Source organism: Aquila chrysaetos, chromosome 1 (assembly GCF_900496995.4).
Source record: "Aquila chrysaetos chrysaetos chromosome 1, bAquChr1.4, whole genome shotgun sequence".
In the NCBI taxonomy this organism is placed as follows: Eukaryota; Metazoa; Chordata; class Aves; order Accipitriformes; family Accipitridae; genus Aquila; species Aquila chrysaetos.
Genome location: NC_044004.1, coordinates 36,948,984 through 36,973,426, shown reverse-complemented (window position 1 = coordinate 36,973,426; position 24,443 = coordinate 36,948,984). Strand labels below are relative to the sequence as shown.

General features: G+C 41.8%; 1 protein-coding gene across 4 annotated transcripts in view; it reads left to right on the top strand.

Annotated features, from left to right (window-relative positions):
- STOX2 (storkhead box 2) overlaps positions 1-24,443 on the top strand; it is a 75,285-nt gene that overhangs the window by 22,629 nt on the left and 28,213 nt on the right. Inside the window, exons 1-2 of one of the 4 annotated variants that reach the window (XM_041123607.1) lie at positions 13,298-13,436; positions 13,712-13,835. The exons of 1 other annotated variant lie outside the window; for it this stretch is intronic. The gene's annotated coding sequence lies outside the window, so the exon portion shown is untranslated. Of the gene's footprint in view, positions 1-13,297; positions 13,437-13,621; positions 13,836-24,443 lie in introns of those variants that run through there. 2 more of the 4 variants (XM_041123605.1, XM_041123604.1) reach the window with 2 other exon arrangements.

Sequence of the window (24,443 nt, the reverse complement as noted above, 5' to 3'; positions counted from 1 at the left end):
GGTTGTGTCTGGAGGAGCAGTGGTGGTGTCTGTCTTGTTTTCATGTCGTGAATTTTGTCTCCCTTTTGACTTCATCCCAAGTTCTAGTAGATGGTTTTCAGGTCGTGAGGGAGACTGCTCCAGCTTTTGTGAGCACTGTAATTGATTCTTGCTTTGCAGAAGAGGTATTTAAAGGGTAACAGTAGTATTTACTAGTCATTCCACAGTGTATTTTGTATTTCATTTCATCCTCAATTGAAGCTGTTGCTGGAATAAAAAAAATAACAGTTTGTAAGTTACTTCTCTAGAATTTCACATGTAGCCATTTCTGTCCTTGCAGGAGTGGCATGCTAAAGAAGCTGCATGTGGTGTGGCTTCCGTTTAGAAAAGAACCATTTCTGGCATCCTTGCAGTAGCTTTTACATGACCATGTTTTTATTTTCTTACAATCCAGTGTCCTGGATTTATATATTTGTATTTATATTTTAAATAATATATATTTATCAAACAACCCCCTGCCCACCAACTCTGCCCAAGTCAAACTTAAGGTGCTTTGCTTCCTTATGTACCTAAGGCAGTGGCTGCATAACAGCTCTGATGTCTTCCCCTGTGAAATGCAGTATTGCAGCTTGCCATACTTAATGTTGGATGAGGTGTCAAACCCCTTGATTTAAACAGTGTTCAGGGCATGATTAGCTTTGTCTGCAATATTCTAGTATTGGCTGTCATAAGAAATGGTACTGAACATCTTACCTGTGCTAAAATCTTTCTCACCTGCTCCAAATCTCACCCCCAACACTTATGTTGTCTGTAGAAGAAAAGTTTATTCAACAAGTAATGCATGTTTGCATGTATGTGTATATATCAAAAATACACAGGCATATTTGATTCTGCACCTTTTTTTTTTTTAACTTTTCTGTGCTTTTTTTGTTCTGTACCATTTAGTTTATTCGAATGCATCGTACCGTGGTACTGAACACTGTCTGCATCTGCTTTGTTAGATTTTTGTAGTGTTTTTATAGTTTTAAGTGAAAGCTGTGGGCTCCTATATAGAGTCTTTGTCATGCATATGAGCACATTATGCAGGCTTACTTTATTCTATCTCCACGAGTCTTGCTTGAAGTGTTTTCTGTCTGTCTTTTGCTTTTTGCGCTATGGGTTAAATACCTTACGTGATGCTTTTGTTTGTTTTGTGGACAGATGACTCCCAAATTCTGAGACCCTTCGTGATTTCCCTGTGAACACTGTCATTGTGAACACTAATATGAATACATATTTTTATAAGCATTTACTATGCTTTGTGTCTCTGAGCAAAATTCAGCTGAAATATTCTTGGAGATCAAGTGCAATGTTTTGTTGATACTACTACAGTGGGTTTTCATTCTTATTTCATTGAATTAATACACTTTTGCCCAATGATAATATTGAGGTCTTGAAGTATTTGGTGTCAGACACTTTTGTCTCAGTCTTTTTCAAGAGTATTTTGGCCAACAGACTTGAGCCTTTGCTGTTTTAACTTCTCACAGTAACTCGTAGGTATCTGTCGCATTGTAGAAATACTTGTTGGTTGATTCTGAGGGGAAACAGTGGGAAGGACCTAAGGAGACAATTTCTTAGGACCCACAATGATGGTGAAATTTTGGTTTAGCCTGACCTCTGCTGGGTAAGTCTTGGACTTGACCCTTCCTCTCTTTCCCAACCCAGCCCAGCTCTCCCTTTCTATTGACGATGACCTGCCCATGACCAGAAATGCAAGTCTTGGGTCTGCAAGCACAGAGACTTCACCAAGGTTCACATGTCTGGTGTGCAGCTGAAGAGAAAATGCCGATTTATTCTTATCGTAATTATTTATTTGTATTGCAATTGGGTACCATTGTGCTGGGCGCAGAAAATAAAGGATTATAAATACTGTGAAGCCTTAAGCTCTCAACAGTGTACTCAAAGAGAAGTAAGATGCAAAAAGAGATGGAGATGCAAAATATATGCAAAGTAAAATATTCTCCTACATTTTATACTGCCAGTAAATTCTGTCAGTGAAAGAATAATGCGGCAAAAAATCCATTTATTAACTACAGTTTGCAAGAGAGACCCCACTTTGGAATTTGGGGAGTGTGGAATAAATCATCCTTTGGGAGTTTTTATTCCCTTTTGTGCAGAAGAGCCATTACCTTTCCTATCCTTGCAGTTATGTGCAGAACAGCTGAGTTAAAAACAACCTCTATAAATGATGCATAAACTGAATTGATTTTTGTTTAAAAAATATCAACAAGAAAAAAAAAAGAGATTGGAGTGATTCTTAACCTTCTGTCATTCAGCCATTGTCTGATGATGAGAACCTGTGTGTGTGTTAGAGTATGTATATAAACGGAGAAAACTGTTGGTAAGGTAGACGGAGCCCCTCCATTCTGTAATGAATGGTCCTGTCAGCAGCAAGGATGCAGTATGTTTTTTTAGCATTTGGGTCACCTCTCTCTAGTGGTTTGATGTTAATTTCTGTTTTCCCAAGACATTGGGAAAGCATGAAGGCAAAATTGGGAATTGCCTGTCTGCCTCCAAATCACTGTGGCTACCAGTATAGCCAGAACTGTCTTAACCACAGTGGCTAGTGGAGTCCTCTATGACGTCTGCAAGGCTAGACTCAGTAATGTTTGCCTGGGGGATGTTCAAGACAAAGCTGGGTTACAGACCTGCTACCTGTCATCACTGAGGCTGGGAAAAGGGAAAAAATGGAAATGTGGGGTACCACATTCTCACATGTCAGCTTGGCTTGACTGAGCAGTGCTGTAAGGGAAATGGTGTGCATATGCTGTCGTGGCACACATTCAATATGGATCACTGTGCTAGGTGATGGGGATGTAAGTGATACTTGTTTTATGGGGTTTTAAGGAACTTTGAGAACTCATTAAAAGCTGTGACTATAACTTGCTGATCTTTTCTTTTCTGAGCACTGACACCCATAGACTGTGAAACTAACCCAGTTTGTTAAGCAAAAGAACTGGAAGGAAAAAAAAAAACAACAAAACTTTTGGGGTCATTCTAGCTGCTTGTACTCAGTTGTATTGTGCTTTAAATATGCAAAATAAAGGAAGTCCTAGTGCATGGGAAAACAAGGCTTCTCATTTCTAACTAAGCTTATATTCCTCATGGCGGGGGGGGGGGGGGGGGGGGTACAGGCCCTGGTATGAGGAGGATAGGGTTCATGGAGGTAAAGTATAATACCTGGTTATGTATTCACAGGAGATGTTCTTTGTTGCCTTTGTAACTAAGTATGTAACAAGAAATGGAAATCGGTAACCCATGGAGGCAACCACCAGAAAATTAATCTACTTGGGGTCTCATAAACTGTCTTGAGCTTCTTAATGAAGAGTTCTCAGGTGATACATGCCTAGATTAGGAGAGATTATGGGTGGATATTAACAGGATGTTGAGCTAATCGCTGACACAGAGCTGGTTCCCCTTCTTTCTTCACTTTGAACCTTAATTACATCCTGAGAATGGAGAGTGAACCAAGAAAGAGAAAAAAAAAAAAAATCAAAAAATCAACCAACTGAAAAAAAAAACCCCAACACTAAAACACCCCACCCCCCAAAAAAAACCCAACCCATAAAAGAGTTCCTGGGAATCAATTTTGGATAGCAGGTCATGGGGATGAAGTGAGAGTGCTGCTGCCTGGAAGGTGTTCTGACTTCTGCAGTAACCTGGGTAGAAATCCTTCCTCTCTGCACCAGGTTGTCCCACAATTGGAAGAGCTGAGCAGTATTTGGAGGCTGTGGACTCAACCTCGCAGCCCAGGCCTGTATCCAAAAAGGTGCTTGGAATATGCATTCAGGATGCTCAGCCTGTTCAGCGGTGCGGGCCAGCTTAGGGCTTCTGCTGTGATTTTTGTGCATCATCCCCAAAGAGCCATCCCTTCATTTCCCGTGGCCAAGTAAAGAGCTTGTTAGTTTTGTCTCTTTGGTCTGGGTAGCAAACTGTTGTGCTGATGGACCATTGTGCTTATAGGTCTCCCCCGATCATAGGCTTGTCCAGTTTTTCTTTGGAGGAGAAGCGTTTTCCAGACACCTTCCCCTTTAAATGCCAGCGCTTCATAACAGATGGTGTCAGCATCTACTGGGAACCCCCTCAGGATAGGTATCTCTCTCACTTTCTCCTTTAAATCTTTTATTTTTTTTTTGTCTACTAGCTTAAATTTTAAAAAATTACATCCATTTCCCTAATACTATAGATGTTTTTTCTCTCAGGAATTTAAAAACTGGCAGTTTGATTGTTCTCCCTAACTCTTCAGATCTCCCCTCCCGCTCCCCCTCCCCTTGTTCATCTTTCTCATTTCCCCTTTCTCATTATATCATGTGTGCTCTTTTGTTCCCCCCCATCACCATCAGCCCTCCCCCAATCCTTTCAGGCAGGATAGAGTACACTTCTAATCACCCTTAGTTTTTATCTTCTTTCTGAATCTTAAGCAAAGCCTTTCTGATCTCTGTGTGTGTTCTGGAGCAGAACAGGATCGGGACAGGGTGAGGCTGAAAGCAAGATCATTGAAGCAACGATTGAGAGTCGTCTTGAAAGCAAAAAGTTAACTTTGTGATTCATTATCTTCTTATGAGAGCTAGAAAGTTCTTTCCGTGTTCCTATGTTTAAAGTGCTTGCATTTTGAATGAGCTCAGGAGGTTTATTTGAAGAGGTGAGGTACTGGGATGAGAGTTTTAAGTGCATTGTTTGAGCACATTTACGTGTTTTGGAGTCTGGCATTTGTCACATCAAAACAGTTAAATTGGTCGCTGTCTTTTTGGGGGTGTTTTGGCTGGGTTTTTTTTGCTTTTAAGGGGGGTGCAGGGGGAGTAGTCAGAGAGTGAGGATAATGGCTTTAACAAACGGAAATAGTTTGTGTGAATAACTCCAGAAGCAGCTCTTCATTTGAGCATAATTAGAAGCACATTTTAAATCACTTTCACCCGTACAGTTTTGTGTGCATCCTTTGGGTTTGTAATAGAAGGTGGCACAAAATTAACTCCCAAGATGAGGGATTCTCTTCTGAAGAGGCTGCATGTCTTCATCCATGGTATTCCTGAAAGATCATAATTTTTCTTTTTCTTTTTTTTTTTTTTTCCCCCCCTTTCCACATGCTCAGAATCTACCTGGATTTTTGTGGCAGCTTTCTACAAGGTACAAGATCCAGTTAGATACAGTAGGAGTTCAGGATGAAGTTTCTAGCTAAAATCCTTGTCTGCCTCTTAAAGTTTAGGTGTGTCTTAGTTTACCGCACTTTCAAAAAGTTGGTGCTACTTTTTAATGGATTTTTTATTTTTTTATTTTTATTTTTTTTTTGCTAATAGCTAGTTAATGAATAGCCCTAACTGTTACAAGAATGGTGCACAATTCAACAGAGGCATGGGGACATTCCCAGTGGTATGTCTACCTTGTTTTGTGAGATACTACCAATCATTAAATTTCCATTTAAAACAGCTGGTGTTAGGTGCTGATCTTTGTGAGAGGTAATAAGAATGTCATAGGACTTTCTCATTTACATCTTGGTAATAGATAATTAATATTAAATGATGCTATTAAGGATCTGGGCTCGAATAAGAGACAGTAGAAAGACTGGCAAATAATCTATATTCTTGACCACAGAGCTCAGGCATAAGATCACAGAGATGACAGACAAATGCCTGAATGTTGTGTCCAGGTTTCAAGAACCTGTCCACCAGTTAGATCCTTTTTTCACAATGCTTGTTTATTAATGCTATTCGATACGTTCACTAGCAGTGAGAAAATGCCAGCTTTTCATGGGCTGTGAGTGTTGATGAACTTTAAGGCAAAACCACAGCAGATCTTTAGGACAGTCTTGGAGTTTTTGCCACGCAGCAACCAAAACTCGTTTTTCAAGAGTATTTTTGTATGCATTAGAAATTGGTGACACAGAATGTTTTCATAGTATGATTTGTTCACTTACAGCAAGGTTACCCTTTCTGATCCCTTGAACATCAAAGTAGGAACAAACGGAGGGCTGGCAGTCCCTTCCTACAGAAATGCTTGGTTAGGCACTCCAAATCTTATTCCCGGGAGCAAATTGTCTGCTCCTGAGACTCCCGCCTCACTCACTGAAGTTGCTTAATCTGCAGCCTTGTACCAGGTCCCAGCCTGACCTGAAAAACCCTGCTAGCTCCACATTCTTCCAGCAGCAAGCCTGGGCTGCTAAGCTTGACAGTGTCCTTCTGAGCTGATAAGCAACTCGCAAGGTGGGGAGGATGAAATCATGCTCTCAACAACATTGCCTTTCTGGTTCCTTTGCTTGGGGCTTGTCTTTATTACTTCAGAATCAAGATTTGAAATTAAAAATAAACATTTCCAAAGCAGTCCTGTTGCCCCACAGGGGATTGTCTTAATGCTTGCTCCTTTGTAGCCTGTCTTCCAGGTATTCAGATGCTTCTTCAGCTAACACCGTTCCCACAGCTGCCTTCTGGTAGGGGCCTGAATTTGAAGACAGATGCATTTGGGGTCTTTGAGTCCCATCTCTTGCTACTGCTGCAGGTGACTGTTAAACCTTTTCACAAATGGCTCTACATCCATTTAAAAACCAGATTTTGTCCCTGCTGTTCCTGTTAGAAGGCTGTACTGTTACCCTGCCACTGTCATGGCTAGCAGTCTTGGTCTTGGTTCCTGTCTGAATTTGCTGTTTGCTGAAACGCCACTGTTTTCTGGGTGACGCATGGTGAGCGTCTCCCCCAGCACTGGCTGTCTGGGATCCTTACTGTCTGTTCTGCCTAAATGCATAGCTTAGCATAAAGAGTGGTAAACTTCTGTGCTGCAAAATGAGGTGTTTTTTAAGGTTTACATTTTTAGATTAGAAGAAGAATTACTGTGACAGTCATTTACATTAGATGCTGACTGAGTCTTTGGAAGTAATCTGTTCTGTAGTTTATCAGCTGTTTCCTTTTGGTTTCTTCTCAGTTTGTTTTCTCTGTGAGTGTGATGGACAAGATCTCTGTCTCAGACTTAAAAAATTCCTACTTTCTTTTTGAAACATTTCTTCAAGCTCTTTTTTTTTTTTTTTTCATGCATGAAGTGCTTAATGCCCTCAATCTGCATGAAAATGTTTTGTATATAACTCTAAAAGCTCCCTTAGGACTGTAGACTTTTTAAAATGGAACAATTTAAACATTTTCCACACAAATGGGCACTTGGGGCAAATGTCATTATAAAAATTGTAAGCGTATTTGTTAGATATTTTCACTGGTGTTTTGGTTTTTTTGGTTTGTTTTTTTTTTCTTTAAGACCTGCCTTTCCAGTCACAGTGGAAATTATAAGCAGTGGAAATTACAAGTCAAATAGAGTCAGCATGATTTCTGCTACTGGCAGAGAAGTAAAGAGTTTGTAAGGCTGGGAAGTTAGACGTTAATAAGAGAGAGAAACAATAGACTGTCTTCTCTGCTTCAGTCAACATGGTGCAGGTGTTGAGGCTGATGTAATGGTGTTGCTGCTTTCCTACTCTGAGTTGTACATACATATTTATAAACACATGCAAATCAATCAAGTATTGCATTTGCAAAGTAAACTAGCAAAACAGGGATTTAGATGCAGAACAAGGCAAAAACGCTTCACACTCAAATCCTGCTCAGACTGAATGAAAGTTTTCCTTCAAAACTAATGTGTTAAGATTCTTAAGTTTTGCATGAGGAAGTACATGATACTGGATATTCTTGTAGGGACGTGTGTTGAAACTCGTGTTTTAAAACTTGAGGCTTACATATGGTTGACTAGTAGACAGAAGCTCTATTTTTGTGGAGGTATTCAGATTCTAAGGAAATTGTTTTCTGGTTTGAAACAGAGCTCCAAAGTAGTCAAATTTCACATGGAAGAAAATCCTAAACCCAGTATTTTTAGATCAGATGAAATACTAAATTCCAGCAGGATCAGACTGTTTTGTTTCAAATTTGACTGTTTAAATATTTTAAATATTGCTTCACCTAATGCAGCCTTTCAGAACAAACTAATTTGAAGGGAGAGAAAGAAACACTTCATGTAGGAATGCAGTAGCAGGGAGTTCTGACATTTGTCATAGTATTTCTCTCTCTCTCCAAAATCAGTATTTCACAATATCAGTATGGTTTTCTGATACATTTTAATATCAGTGGAGTTGTATTCTACACAGTAGGATGTCATTCATGTGAAGCCATTCTTCTGACTGTGTGTGTCATCCCTGTTTTGGGGAGGTACTCCAGCAGCAGGTGGAGAAATGCAGCATTCTGCCTGTCTTCTCCTGCATGTTATTTTCCACTAGAATGATCAGTATCTGATGTCTAATAGACTATATTCCTTGGGAAACTCAGTTATTGCTGGTGATGGTTTTTAACAGATCCTTGCTACTACTGATGAAAATGGGTACATGCTGTCTCTGTCAGAACAGCACTATTTTTAAACAAATTCTTGGAATGTGCGCTTGCTACTTATATCCTTGTTTATTCCAGTTATGTGTCCTTACTTTGTTCAAGTCTCGATGGTCTATTGGATATGACAAACTATGCTTGCTTTTGTAAAACTTGCCCTTTGTAGATAAAACCAGTGCTGATAGACATGAACCCGGATGCCATGAAAACAGATGGAATTTAGTAAGCCTTTTTAAAGCCCTCTGAAAATTCCAGCTGTCGTGTGAACTTGTTGTCAGGGTGGTGACTGTCTCAAGTCATTTTTGTGGTGAGTGGCCATATTACAATGCAGTTTCATGATAACTGAACAGTTCTTACATACAGCCAGTGACCTCCCCGAGCAGGAGGTCCTGTTTCTCCATACCTGCATTGCCTGTGGGCTACTGCCTTCTACTTTGATCTGAGACAGGGCCTCCTCTGTCCTGACAGAGCACCCAGTCAGGGTTTGGCATAAAACAGTCAGGGTTTTTTGGCAGGACTAGCCTTTTGCTGGGTTAGCTCCCTAAACTAACTCACGGCGGAGAGTCAACCATAAATGCTGGCTGTCCTGGGATGGGTGAAGAGCGCAATGGTTAGCCTTTAGATTGGTTAGCTCTGTTGTGCAGTTAGACCTATGAATGCTTTGGCAAATTATGACTTGTCCGTGTAAGGGCTTCCAGTTTCCTATGAACAAAGGAGAAATACCACAGAATACCATCGGCATGGTGATAGATTCCTTATGCCATCTGAAGTAGCAGCGATGACATCCAGTCAACAGCATTTTCAGTACTAGTCTGGAGGATCTAGCTGAAAATAGTTGTTAGCAATGGCTTTGTTTTCCACTGTAGGTTGGGCTGGGATGGTTTGGTCTTTTTGAGGCTTACCCAAATGTACCTGTTGGCAGTGCAGCTGAACAAGGATTGAATGCTGCGAGCTGATTATGAGCACCCAGGTCAGCTTTGATTTCTCCAGAGCTGTTGAAGGGAGTTTGGTTCTGGTTGCACTGCCAACTTAGATGTTTTGCCTATTAAAAGCACCTGATTTCCTAGTAAGGTTTTAAGCACAGACAAGAGTATGTAATTTCTAATGTATGCATCTGACATGAGTGTTTCAAGGGGTTTTATTTTATTGCCTGTTTAACCCTATCTCTCTGTTATAAATGGAAGATTTCTGGCATGGGAGAGACCATTTTGCATAAACTATTCAGTAAGGTTTTCCAGATGCTAAGATTTCAAAATATAAAAAAAAAAAAGTCTAAAAGGGACAAATACATGTCTAGGATATGCTGAATACTAGGGGCTGTAAGCATGACTTCATTTTCTATAGGCAGGCCAGAGCTAACTCCAACCTGGTCAGCTCTGTTAACATAAGCAGTGTAACTGCTGCACCACAGTGTTCAGCGCAGACCGTAAAAACTATTTGAATGGTCAGGGAGTTACCCCACATGGGTAGCGTGAAGCTGACTGAGGCACATGTCCATCAGTTACGGTCACAGCACTACATGTACCACAAACATGTCAGGTAGCTTTCTGTCTTCTTGACCACCCCTTGCTTTTGAATCAAAGCTGTTTTCCTGGTGCTGTTTGGGGAATCCTGACGATTAGCCTGCAGGAATTAGGTGTGCTGGAGCTGTCCTGGAGCTTTTCCTGGTGGGTGGAAGAATCCAGGTGTGCTGTTTGAGAATATTCTCCTGGAGTTCTTACTGGTCACTGCAGGGCCTCAAATTTGGTTCTTGCTGTAACTAATTTGCTTGATGATCATCTGTTAGTTCAGTCCAGGTTGACATTTTTGAACCTGCATCTGGGAGAGGTAGGAGGTTGGAACAAATTGAGTGCCTAGCCTAGTTTAATCTTTGCCATAATCTTTCCTTTTTAGCAGTGAGGGAGAAAAGAGCAAAAACATGTGTAAGCTTCCAGCAAAAATCCAGAATTTTAGTACCTGGGCAGATCCTGTATGTGGAGGTAGTAGTTAGATCATTCCAGGCTTCCAGTTAGCAGAAACTGTGTGGAGAAAGCTAAGGAATCCTTTGCTTTCAGATACTGCAGAAATACGTGAGCACCAGTTTTTTCCTTATGTTCTTTAAACACAAACAGGAGATGCCAATAGAAGTGATGGCTTTTGATTGTAGGCTTATCATCCTTAAGCTAATAGTCGTGGCACAACTTCTACGGATTGTGCAATTTGGTTGAGCAGTTGCTAGTTTAGCTGTAAGCTATTGTCAGTCATCTTGTCCTCCCTGGTTGTTTGCCAGGTTCTTCCTCCTGTACTTGAGGAAGAAGGGAATCATGAATGTTTAATAACTGAAAGTACATGGTTGGTCCCAAAGCCAAATACCAAAGCCGATAAAATCATCATGAGCCTTTTTTTTTTTCTTTCTTTCTTTTTTTTCAAAGGAACCTTTTAAATAGAAGTAATTGATAAGTATGTAAAGCTGAAGATCACAAGGAGGAAGTGATCTCATGCTTCCATGGCCTCATAGATTGTATCTGAAACATGTTGGCTCTGTATGAACTAGGCTGTGAACTCCTTGGGGCAGGGCCAGTCTTCTTCCAGATCTTGTAAAATGCCAGACACTGCTGATGTCACCCACTTAAGAACTATTTCCTCATACCTGACTTGCAGAGGAAGTGATGGGTTTCAGTGGCATTAGTGAAGGAAAGATGATTGCCACCATTTAAAGGTCCCAAAGATTAATGGCAAACAGAGAAGCCAAAGCAATACTATGGGAAATTGATGTATAGGCAAGAAAATGCTTTGGACACAGTATGGTGGTACGCCTTTTTAAAAACCTTTGCACTGTCTTGGCTTGTAGCTTCTATGCTGAGCCTTGCCCTGGCATTTCCTGTAAGCCAGAGGTTGCATGATCGTAGGAACCACCTGCTGTTGCTTTTTTATACTGCCTGGCATGGGGAGATTGGATTTATAGAGGGTTGGGTTCAGGTTTTTTTTTCTTTACTCTTTCAGCTATTTGTTTAGTATGAAGGGGCTGTGCCACTGGTCTTGTGGATTGTGTGTGTATTTCCAGTGTGTAGTTGCAGGGCGAAGGAGATCCTAGCACTTCTGCTGCCATGCAGCAGTTCTCCGTCTTGCTTAGAGTGGTAGCAGTTGCCTTTCAGAATTGGTATTACTCTGCTGCGTTACCTTCTTGATCTTTTTTTTCCATTGCTCAAGCAGCAAGTTTCCATTTCTTTCAAGTTAGCCAGCTCCAGTAATGGGTTGCATGTCAAAGTCTGGAATAAAAGCATTTGTGCAGTTTCCTTAAGTAATTCAAACGATGAGTGAGGTCATAAAGGGAGGAACATTGAAATTCAGGCTGAATCAGTGGTTAATTGGCTGCTAGTCCAATCTTGGCTTCCCTCGTGCCTGAGCGCTGGAGGAGAATGAGGTCATGGTGCTGATTCTTGACCACAGCATGCAGACCTCCCATGTCTTACCAGGGCTTGCATCAGCAGCGTCCCAAACAGCAAGTTACTGTGACACAAATACTGCTTCAGCTTTCTCCTAAACATCAGTCAGCTTGGTGTGGTTAGCCTGTACGTGTCGCTGATGCCCGTGAAGCGTGAGACACACAGGCCCTAAAAACCAAGGTGCCCATTTACACTTGTGAAGAAAGCCTTCAGCCCAGGTTCAGAGCAAAGTTCAAATTCATCCTCAGGATCCACAGCAGGCAGCTTTTGTTACCCTGTGATTTGCCTTTATAAACTAATTCTCTTGCTTGCTTTTGATATTTTTTTTTTAAGACTATATAGTCAGACATAATTTTATAAGCAGAACCAAGACAGGTAGAAAATGTGGTTTGTTTTAGCTTTCTGATTTGCTCTACAGCTTTGGTTTTCAGCATATGTGTGCTGGTCACTATTTTTACAAAGCATGTTTGGGTCATAGAACCTCCTGCATCTATTCAAGATAGAGATATCGGGACTTTGTACCCTTCTTGGGCAAAAACATTTCCTTTCTGGTTGTCTTTTTAGATGATAACTTATTTTTAAAAAGGTGGAAAATCGGCCTAAGTTTCTGTACGAGTTTAGGTTCTACCTCAGTAGCAGCCAGAGGGGAGTGTTTTACTGTGGTCCTTTGTTTTACCTTCTTAAACTTTAAAAACAAAACAACAATGGATGCCTTGGATCAATTATGAAGCCATGTTGAGTTACAGAGTTGCATAAAATACTTGAAGGGTTTAGCCTTTTGAAGGAGGAGGTGGATTTGGTTGCGGTGACTGTTCAGATTTACTTCTGGCGTCAGCAGCACGCGTCCCGTCACGCCGCCGCCCTCGGGGAGGCAAAGGGGTTTTCGTGCCTTTACCGCTTTTTTGGAGTACCAAGTCCCCGCCGCACCCTCGCTTCAGGTGGGAAGGTTTCTCATGAGGGCAGAGTGCTGATACAGGAATTGGATGGAAACCTGCTTTACCACCACGTAAAATCCCCAACCTCAAACGAAAACACAAAGAAACCCCGCAACCCCAAGCCCAAATAAACCAATCAACAAAAAACTTCTTTTATTTTTGTTCCTGAGCTCCACCTGGCTGAGACCCGGGTGGTTCCTGAGGCGGCAGCAGCACGCAGGGGCGCGCGTCCCGTGGGAACTGCTCCCGCATCCAAAACGGCGGGGGCGCGGGTGGCCTCTGCTGAAGGAAAACGCTGCCCCCGGGTTTGGCTGAAAACGTGTGGCGCAAAGGTGGGGGTGACGTCGCGTCTTCGAACTGGGTGAATATTGCTGTTCTGCCGCCTTTGGGGGGCCCTGAAGGCTCGCCAGCTTTCCCTTAAGATTTGGGCAGGGAGACGTGGGGGCCGGGCGCCACGCGTTGCCGCCACGCGTTGCCACGGCGACGGGCTGCCGCGCCTCCGCGCGGGACATGCCGGGACGGCGGCGGGGCGGGGCGGGGCGGCCGCGCCTCAGCGCCGCCGGGGGGTGCCGCTGGTGAGGTACCGCGTCGCCGGGAGGCCGCCGGGGCGGGCCGGGACGGGCCGAGCCGAGCCGAGCGTTTCTTCCCCGTTTGAGTCGATTGCCCGCTTTGCTGCAAAATAAAAGCTTCGTCAGCAGCGGCGGCGCGGGGCGGTGGGTGGCTGCGGGGCGCGACCCCCTCGGTCGCGCACGGGTGTGGGTTGGTGTGCCGGGCGGGCCCCGGCTCGGGCCCGGGCCTGGGCCCGGGCGGGCCGGTTGTACCGGCGGGGCTGGCTCTTCCCCCCGGCCCCGGGAAGCGTGGATGGTGCCTTGCCCTTTGTATTTGGGATTAGCACGGGGCGTGTTGGCGGTTGAACGTGCGTGGTGCTGTAGCGGGCCGCTGGACAATTACCGTTGTAGTAAAGGCCGTGTGTTTCTCTTCAGTGCAGGTTGAAAGAGGCGGTCCGGGTCAAAGCCGGCTCTGGCGTAAAGCACACGGTTCGTTTGAAGGCAGTAGTGTTTTGCAGCACGGCTGAACTCGGCCGCTGTTTACAGGCCTAGAAAGCTGTAGAGGTTAGTGGCAAAGCGAGTAAATCCGGTATATCGAAGCACTTCCTTTGAGATTTCTTTATTGCTAGTGCTGGAGGGCAAAGAAGCAAATAACGTTTTTTTAAATAGGTTACGAAATCTCAAAGCATATTTAAAACACTGTGAAACATCTCACTCGTCTGTCCGTGTTATTTCTTCTCACCATTTTTAACAGTCGTCCAACCGCAAAATAGAGACCTAAATTTTCCAGACCGGTGGGTGAGACTCCAGATGAAGTCTTGATCAGCTACAGCAAAGTTGTCCAATGTTTTCTTCCAGTCCTAGAATGGAAATTGGTATTAGTGCCTACGCTCATAATGCTGGAAGTTTCTCCTTCCAGCTCCAGTAAGCTGTAAGTAGGTACTTACTCAAAATTTGCCTGAAGTTGCAAGATGCTCTCACGCTGTACAACTGCTTTATGGTTGCATCACAGCTCAGGTTGCAAATTACAAATCAAGCTGTTTTAGGATTTTTTGATCTTAATCTTAAAATCTGGGACAGTCCCTGACAGATAAATTATGCATGCATAGTACACCTGATGTGTTGGACCTGCTGCACATGTGAGATGAGTCTATATGCATGCAGTATCCAGTTTCCAGACATCAGGCAGCCGGCGTTGCCAGGCATCAGGAAAAGTGGGCAATTACTTCAAAAATATGGGAAAAGTGTTTTCATGTGCAAGTGTGCATGGGGCATAGGATTTCTGTGAATAATGTAGTAAGTCTGTTCTCACCTGGTATCATCCTTCCTTTTGTTCCCCCCTCCCCCAGTGGACTATAACTCCCTTTAAAAGCTGAAACTAAATTAACTTTTAATTTGTGCTCTGGATAGTTGCATGGAAGCCTCAGTGGTTCCTTGAGGGGCCAGGAAACGTTCATCGGGTGATTGCATTTGTGCTATTCTTGATTTGGTCCATGGTGGGGATGTGGGGAGATAAAGCTTTTGGAATAGTTTCAAACAGGTTCTGGAATTCTGTGTTTTACAAAACTTTTAAACAGGGCATTCATTGGGGAGTAAACCAGATATTGTTCAAAAAAATGAACCACTAAGAGTGTAATGAAATTATCCATACAAGTGTTTTATTCTAACAGTAATGTTCGTGGTAAAAATTCCCGTGACTGCAAGTATATTTTGTAGGGAAGGTTCTTCTAAATAATCACTGTTTCTTGCATTTTAAACAAGTACTTAAAGCACTGTAACTTACAATGCATATTTTCTTTGATCTTTCTTACGAACATAGACTCCTGGTTTGGAATAATCTTCAAAAATCCTTGCCTAAACAGTAAAGTGGGCTAAGGCAAAATGTTTCCAGACTTCCTTTTCTCGAGTGGTTTGGTGTTGGTTTGGTTTTTATTTTTTTTTTGTTTTGTTACTTTCTGGAACTTATTGCCAGCTTTGAACATGTGTGAATAAAATAACCAGCAGACAATTTGAGGAGAGTGGTTTGACTGCTGTCTGCACTTGCAAAATCAAATGACTGAGGAGTCAAAAGATATGGAAGTTGTTTCGGGATTCATCTCCCATGTAATAGCTCAAGAGGCAGCCTGCAGTTCACTCAGTTACTTGGGAGCTGTCAAAGAAAGCAATATCTTACTTTACAGTATTATTAAAAAAGGGTGCATGCCAGACAAAGACAATTTACAACCCATTTATTTTCAGCATTCTCCTAATTCCCATTATTTGAAGTAAAACCCATCTTCCTGACAGAACAGCTTCTTAGTTCCCTTAATCCTGCATCAAATTAATAATCCTCTATTTGTGACCTCATAGGCTGTTGCTACGGAGAATGCTGTGATATCACGAAGCCAGCACTGTGACTTCACTGTTGGTGGAAGCCATAGTTGAAGGAGATGGTCCGCTCTCTGGAGGCCTGGGGGAGAGTTTATGTACTTCTGGTATTCTGCAAGCACTTCCTAAGGAGCAGTATCTGGCAAACAGGCTTGCATAATGTCTGTCTGCGTAGGTGATGAATGGTACAGTCAGAGGCTGCATATAGGGGGGAAATTTGTGGTGATTATGTTTGACAAGGTTACTCCTGCCCTTAAAAGAAGTTATGTTATCAGGAGGAAAATGTCACTGGGAAGTTACACAAGGCTTTTGCTTCCTCAGTATCCAAAGATATTATGAGGAAATGACTCTGAATACTGGAATTATTTTCTCTGAAACCAGGACCTCCTTACTCTGTATCCCTCTTTTCTTTTTCTTCATCTTAAGAATATCATTTTGCAAACCCAAAACTTTTTTTGGAAACGCTAATTACATCAAAACTTCCATCGAAAAAAGTTTGTCAGGAGGAAGGCAAAAGAGCTGTAAATCACATTCAAAAACCTTTATGCCCTAAAGTAGACTTTTAGGCTCTTATTTATAAATGGAAGTATAAAGGAGATGTGTAACTTAAGGCATTGTGTCTGACATGTTCATGTATTCCCAAATAGCTTACGTGCATGGAGTCTTTTCATGTTCCAAGTCTGAGCTTTTATGCCAGGTTCCAGAAATGAGTGCCTAAAATTAGGCTCCTCAGTAACTCCTGATTTTCAGAAGTACTGAGAGTACAGCAGCACTCAATGGAGATAAAGGGAAGTGCAAATCTACATCAGTTTCGGAACTCAAGCTGTGACTATTAAAAACAACATATGGCAATAGGAAGCAAATTTGGCTCCTTTAATATCTCTGCCTTTGACCATAACAGGAAGTTTTTAGAGAAATAGTTCTTGTAACTCTAAATGTCAATGGTTATCTACTCTTCAAGAGTGAATCTATCAGAACCCAGGAAAAAATACTAGTAAAAGAAAAGGGTAATTCCTTTGTTTTAACATTTACTTCTTGAATACATTAGGGAGCATACAGTTGAACAACAGGACAACACATTCTTGCCTCTAATAAAATTAGTATTTTACTTTTACTATTGATTATTCCATTTTTAATTTTCACTTTTTTATGCGTGATATCAAAGGTCATGCAGAGCAATTTAGCAGGATTATGCATGTACAACTATACCCATTGATACAACTTTTGGAAGTTATATAAGCTAAATCAGGTTAAAAAAACACTCTTAGTCCAGAATAAATGGGAATTAACATAGGTATAATTACACCAAGGTAATTCTGGCAGTGAATTATTCTTTTAGACCACAGCCCTGAGATCAGTTTCCATCTTATCCCTGTTACAAAGATGTTCTCCAAGTTATGTTCAGAGAGCGTACCAGACTGGATGCTGCATAAGAGATCAATGCTGCAATGCCTCAATTAACTGTAGTACCAGAATTAAAATAAAAATACCACAATTTAAAGAAAAAAATCACAAGCCTCATGCAGAGGCTTTGCAGACCACACATGGCATGCAGGATGCACTTTGGGCAGCCTCACATTTTAAAGTTCTTGTGGATTACACCTTCCTTCTATGAAACTACATGTGCATGTGTGTTTTGAAGAGCTTGTCATAAAGCAGCAGAACACTTCTAAAGACAGTATTGGTGATGACATGCTTAACTGCTTTCACATGTTTTGGTGTAGGCTGCCCAAACCATTAGCATGCTCCCTCAGTGGAGCAATGTTGCATGTGTGCCTTATTAGCATGCACACTAATTTACTCTCAACTCTCTTTACTGTCCTGTAAGCTCCCATCCTTTCCTGACCTTTGATCTTTCATCATAAAAGCTTAGGAGCAACCCTTTGGAAAACAAGCTAAATGTTTCTTTTTAGCTATTCTGCCTGTTCCAAACACTGGGAAGGCTCATTCCAAGCCACTGTAGGCTGCAGGTTCCCTCGGCCAGAGCCAGGATCTCTGGCTCGCACCTGAGTTGCCTGGGATGCTCCCTCTGCTGTGTGGCACTTGGGCTCAGGCTTTGGGCTGCAGCGCAAGATAGGTTTGTTCTTTCAGGCTTTTAATTGAGACTTTGAACGGAGGATTTCATTGAATCCTTTGTGTGGCATGGGGTGAAGGTCAGCCTAGAAAACAAAACAAAGGCAAGCACCAAGTGGATGCAGAGCACATGCAGATCGGCCTTCACAAAACAACTGTCCTTTTGTTCACTTCTTTCTTCACTGATACACGCAGCCATTCCCACTTTGCTTATTCCAGCAATCCTGTAGACCCTTCTATTTTCCCAGCCTTCCTACAGCTGGAGGTACTAATTTTATTTCTTACCATTTGGTTATTATTCCTCCTTCCGTTTAGCCCCACTAAGCATTTGGATTCTTTTAACAAGTCTTCTTTCATCATTAACATCACATATGCTGCATCGCCTGCTTTAGGAATCAAACACAAATCATCTCTTTCCTCACATTTCCTTTTAACCTTTCCTGTGTTTTTTCTTACTTATATTGTTTCTTGTTTTTCTCTCCAGTCTTCTGTTGCTGCTAATTCAATCTTTGTAGCCTAGGTTTTTCTTTAAGTAGCCTCTACATCAGCTCCTTAAGACTAAAACTTGTAGCTACCAAACAGGCAGGAGGAACAGCAGAGGTTTCAAAAAATGCTCTTAGGGCTACTTACATCCCCTGTAGGCAGCAGTTCCAGCCTCCCAAATGGGATGGCCAGGTGAGGAGAGGGGTGTGCACCCTCCCCTTCACCATGTGCAATGCAGTGTTTACTGATGATCGGAAATGCTTTTGAAGCAGAGCGCCTTGTCAAGCTCTGGCTCTGACAGAGACACTTTATACCCTTCTAAATAGGAGTCATGTACCCTTGGGCCCATAAGGTCTGGGTGAGTCAAAGTACTGCCTGTGGGGGTAGCTCGTTGAAAGAATACAGCAGTAACTGTAAGCCCTTTTTTCATATGCTCCAGAATAAGGAATGACAACATAATGACAAGATAAGGAATGACTTCTTTTGTTGTTGTTTTAATGTGTGTTAAGAAAATATTATCTTGCTATGAAATAAAACGTAGTCATTCAGAGCTTGGATTTATACATCTCCTATGCTATGATCTCAAAATTTTGTTATATGTGATTTTCTTTCTGTGTCCAATGGTTACTTGCCAAATTTGTTCAAGAAATTATCCCAAATCTCTCCTTTTGCTAGCCTTTTGGTTTAGCTCAGTGTAAGTTGAGATCATCATCAGCTCCTGAGATTGTCTCAGGAATCTAGTCTTGATATTCTAGTTTATGTCTCTCTACTGAGTAAGAGGGCAAAGACACTACTATTTTTATGTTTCTCATCTTTCAGAAAACTGGATCATAGCGACACTTGGGGAGCACAAGGACTCTTCTGTGCTCTAGTGCTTTGTAAATGCTTGGTGAAAGTCCAAGAGAAAAGTCTTGTCAAGCTCAGTTTAGAATACAGAGGAGAAAAAAAGAATGGCCAGTTCTGGTCCCTCGAAAGGGTTAACAGTGTTCTGTGCAGCAGGGATCAATACCAAATGTTTGGGGTTTAATAGCTATATTAGAAATCTGAAGGATGGAATGGATAATGAAGTGGTAGTCCTATCTGTCAGATCACAGTTGTTCAGGTTCATTAAGACTGCTGAGGAGGACTTCAGAAGGCACTAGCGACAGCTGAGTAAAACAGCTGAGCAATTCTGCAAAGTGGTGACATCAGCAACGTAGTGTAAGGCAATGCAGTGAACTCTGGAAAAAATTGTGCTCAAATATGTTAGTTTCCATACTGTTTTTTAGGAGCATGGTCTGCACATTGCTGGAATCAGCAGTGAATATGCTAGATAAGTGAGGGGGTAGTAATTAAAAGCCTAAATGTAAGACTGTAAATTAGGAGATACGCAAGAAGTCACGCAAGAGAACTCTGTCTGTGAAATTGGTAATTTCCTCCTTGTTTTTGATACCGTGTTTGGTTTAATGTCTCGTGTACAGGGAGATTTTTCAGATTCCTGAATTTTCACTTAAAAAAAGAAAAGAGCAGGAGGTAGGGAGGTGTTACTGTTGTAATAGTAGTAAAATGCCTGTTGTAGGTTTTGGTTTACTGCTTCCTGTAATAAAACAAGTGCTCAATAAAATTAGGAAGCAAAAACCATGTAAAATGGACGGGAGGAAACATTTAATCTAGTGAGTTGTTTAATCCCGGGAACTCCTGGTTTCAGGTACTGTAATTTATTTGGGGAGGTAGGTTTTGATAGCTGCATTTGCTGATAGTCATGCTAATTGGGAGAAAAAATGAAAATCTGCCAGTCCTTGAGGATCTCAAAAGAACTGTTTTTGTCTGGAACAAGCGCATTTCCCTTTAAGATGTGGTATACATTAGTGGCAATGTGTGCAGTTGGTTTTCTAATGCTTCCTCTAAGATGCTTGACCAGCATATGAGAGGCGGCAGATTTGGTGAGCTGCTGAACTGTTGTGCCATGGCATTTCCCATGTTCCCATCCTCACAGCTGATCCTCACACAGGGGAGACCAAAGGACAGAATTCGAAAGTGTTTTGAGCCATAGTAGGAAACAGGGGCCACTGCATCTACCCCATGCAGGTAGAGAGCATAGGGGCAGAATATGCTAGTATAGCTACTTCATGTATTAGGGTGTAAGATATTTTAATTTCATAAGCGTTAAAGTATATCATCTTAAATATACTCCAGCCATAGTGAAAACTCTGCTTTCCACCACAGGATAAAAAATGACCCACTAAACTCTCAACTGCTAAGTCTTTGGAGTGTCTAACCCTTTCTTTTTAAAATCACTTTGGCACTATTTTAATTGATTCCATGCCTGGCCTTTTCATGAGTTCTTTCCTAGCCAGGAAAAACTGGGCTGTTAAAGGCTGCTGCAGTACCATGGGACTTGTGTTCAGTGTTGCAGGTTCTTATTTTAACCTGGAGTTATCTGCCAGTCATCACTATTTGTTTGAAGAGCTGTAGCCACCGCAGTATCATCTTTGAGATGAAAATCCTTCCATGGTTACAGCAATCAATATAAATGAGAGAGGGCACACTATGTCGTTGGGCTGTATTGCTAATCATCCCTTCACCTTTCAAGAATTTTAGCTGCTGACTAGACTCTTGCTGAACATTTGCTGCAGCATCTCCAGCCGCACTGAAAATGTGTTCTGCCTAAACTGAAGAGGATAGTGAAGAACATGTGGCTAAGACAAGCTGATTGTTATGTTTCAACAGCCGTGTTCTGTGCTTTCAGGAGCATTTGTAAAGGAATATTTTTCTCTGCCTTTATAAAATTTCCACCCTAAAAGAAAATATCTAGATTTATCATTGGTTGTTTTTTTTTTCCCTTTTGTTTCTCATGTGCTCGCTCTCTGTTGCCAAATCTCCTCTAGTGTCAGATTTTTTAAATGCTTCTATCTTTCCTTGCATTTACTGTTTGCTGCCAGAAAACTGGCAGGCTTTGTTTTTGAGGGTGTGGGGTGGTGGTGTGGTTGATGACAATATAGCTTTAACATTAATCGAATTAGTTTAATAGTAACAGGTTTCTATGCAAAAAAAAACCCCAAACCCTCCTCCCCTCCTGTCCCATGGTCCTAGTTACAAAATCTGTTAGAGAATTCTTCTGTGTGGTTTAAAATACCACATACTTTACAGTGAGCTATAATTTAAAGAAGCCTCTTTAATAATAAGTAGTCGAATTCTAAAAAGGCAATTGTTTTACCTACTGGACTTTTGGGGGAGGGAGTTTTGTCGGTTACTTTGTTTTTTCCTGTGAAGACTTGATGGGTTGTATTAGCAAGTGTGGCACAGGGTTATGGCTCTGTTCTGCATTAGGTAACATTTAATTTTTATTTTTTTTTTTTTTTCATTTTAGTTTTTGTGACTCTTTTTAGCATGTGATAAAGTGGATATGCTTAAAAGATGGATAACAAAGAAGAAGAATTGGATGGTCAAAGATCCTTAATCATATCCACAGAGTGAGCTGTTAAAGTATAATGGGCAAGATCATGGTCTTGGGAGTCAAACCCAGGAATATTTGCTTCAAACTCAATAGCTGCAGGTGGCATAAAAAAGATATCTGGAACTGGTTGTTCAGTTGTGGGGTGACAGTGAACCACCAATGTAGTACAGCTGTGAAAAAAGCAAGTTTTGTTCTTATTGTATATAGGGCAGGGTATTTCCACTAAAAGTATGGAAATTTCCATTTCCTTGCACCTGACACAGGTGAGAGGTTAGCTAGAACACTAGAATATGTTGCAGAATTCTGGTTGTTGCTTTTTAGAGAAAAGTTACCTAAGTAACAGTAAATGTAGAAGAGTCCTCTAGAAAGATTGAAAGGACAGGAAGGGCAGACCTATGAAAGAACACGTGAGAGTGTGCTTTTTTTGAAGCCAGTGGAATGAGATCTGAAGGAGGGGAGGTATGTTCTCTGCAAATACATTGGGGTGTAAGCAGTAGGAGGGGAAAAAAAGAAAGAATATTTAAGCTCCTAGACAACATTAGCACAAAAACAGATGGGCATTACTTGTTGGGATATTGCTGAATTTAATACCCTGATCATGTTCCCTCTTGTGTTTTCTTAAGTAATTTCTTTAAGAACCAGGAGATTTGTTCAGGTAAGCCAAGTGGAACTCACTAGTGTACTGCAAGTAAGTTGTTATTAGTGGAGCATTAATATGTCAAAATTTTTAGTGTGAAGATATTTCCTAAAGAAATATAAGTGTAAGTTTGTATCTTTCTGATGTTCCTTAGTCTGGTTTCTTCTGGGGCTACAGGATTCATGGGTTGTGTTCCCAGTCCAGTATTTGGGTGCTTCCTGCTTTCTGAAGTTGGTTCTTGTAGAAGTAATCATAATGGTAGATGACCATAGTCTCTGCAGCTACAGACAACGAATGCTGAGTGCTGATGGCTGATTTTAGCCTCTGAAATTTGGGATCCACTGAAACTGATACAGGCTAGTCTGAATTTTCTCATGCTCTTGATAACCTTCTTGGCATCTTTTGATGATATTCTTTTTTAACCTTTTTTGTTCTCTGCCCCCCATTTGAGCACATTCCTTTTCTCCTCTTGAGTTTCCCTCTGGTGATGGTGAAAGGGCTGTGGCAAAGGAAGGGAATCCCAGACCCTGGCTCGGGAGGGCTCAAGGGATGTATGCAAGCTAATGTGGAGTTTGACAAAGGAGTCTGTGTTCAACTCCAACACAGTGCTTGTGCAAAGGAAGAAAATGGGATCTTTACATTATCTGCTTTCTCCGTGTATGATAGAGATCGGTCTCAGGCTACAGTGTATTCTGTACTGGTCTATTTGGATGCATGTGTGTGCATGAAGTTATACAGAGAGAAGTATATGGTGTATTTATGCCGTACGCTGTCAATAAGGCAGCTTTAGTTCATTACCAACTTCTGTCATGTGCTGGGAAGGAGATGTAGGGGGGAGGAACAGAGTAGCTGCCTTGATTGGGAAGTGTATGTAGTATTTTGGCTAGGCCTTCCTCTTGTGAGGTCACGCTGCAGTAACATCACTGATGATGGCAGCACTGGTTTATCCATCAACTTCCACTCTTCTAAACTTTCTCATTTACATTTTTCCCACTGCTGGTCTCTCCTTTCACTTTTGCTCTCTGCCATGCTTGAGGTATCAGGCACTTCTTGCTGTTCTTAATACTGATTAAAGGGCTGAGTAACGGTGCTGTGAGCTGACAAATTTGAATAAAGGCATGCCTAGGTACATGTGCACGAGATCTATGTGCACCCTAGCTACATGTGCGTGCTCAATGCATTCTGGGTGTCTCTAGGTCTTCACACGTGCAAGAGGAATTGTCTCACTTAAAGAGCTTGCAGTTGTATTAGTCTGTTCAGAGTGGTCAAGCTGGTCCCGAGTATATAATTTGGGTTCAAGTGCTAGAGAAGTTTGTTAGAGAGAAAGGGTATTCAGGTTGTGGTATTACTTTTATCTTTCTTCTGCCACTATTTTAACTTTCGTGATAGTAGCATGACTACTGCTGCAAGAATTTGTGCATGCGTGTGAAGACAGTACTGCATGCACAAGCCCAGCTATTTAGCTTTGCATGAATGTTGCCTGGTGCAAAGGAAAAGCGGATTGGAGCTCTCATTTTTCTCTTTCAGTAGGTGCCTGTTGTAATTCGCTTTTAAGCCCACAGAAATTTTTCTTCCTGTAATGAGTTTCGTTGCTGTGAAGTGGGTGTGGGCTTAGCAGACAAACAACCAGAGTTTCCGCAGGATGATCCTAGGGGACCCAAACGTTGCAGATGCCAAGTTGGATTCATTAGAGGCTTTGTGGCTGATCCTGCAGCCCCAGGGAAGGCAAAACTCCTGTAAAGTTGAAGGAAGATTTCCTGGAATGAGGCCTTTCAGGGAACACGGAAATGAATGACTTCATGTATAGCAAAAGCTGAGCTTTTAATGTTGAGATCTTGGCTACTGTGTAACTACAGGTGTAGCAAAGCACCCAGCTTACCTTACACTTGTAAATTAGCCTGTTTATAATATGGCTTTGCTGCATAACAATCACCATAGACCTGTAAACAAAAGTGGTGTTTGTTAGTTGTGTAACCCAGCTATTTACTTGTCTTCTTGAAAGACTTACATAGACTTATTTTAGGCGGGATTTGACTCTTTCACTGCCAGGGTAGTTGTAAGGCTAGGGCTTGCAGCATAGGGAGGTGGTGACCTTTTTATTTCATTCAGTCCTAAATACCTGGTGTGTTCATTTAGGGGAGAACATAAGAGAACTGCCTGTTCCAGCACAGCACAG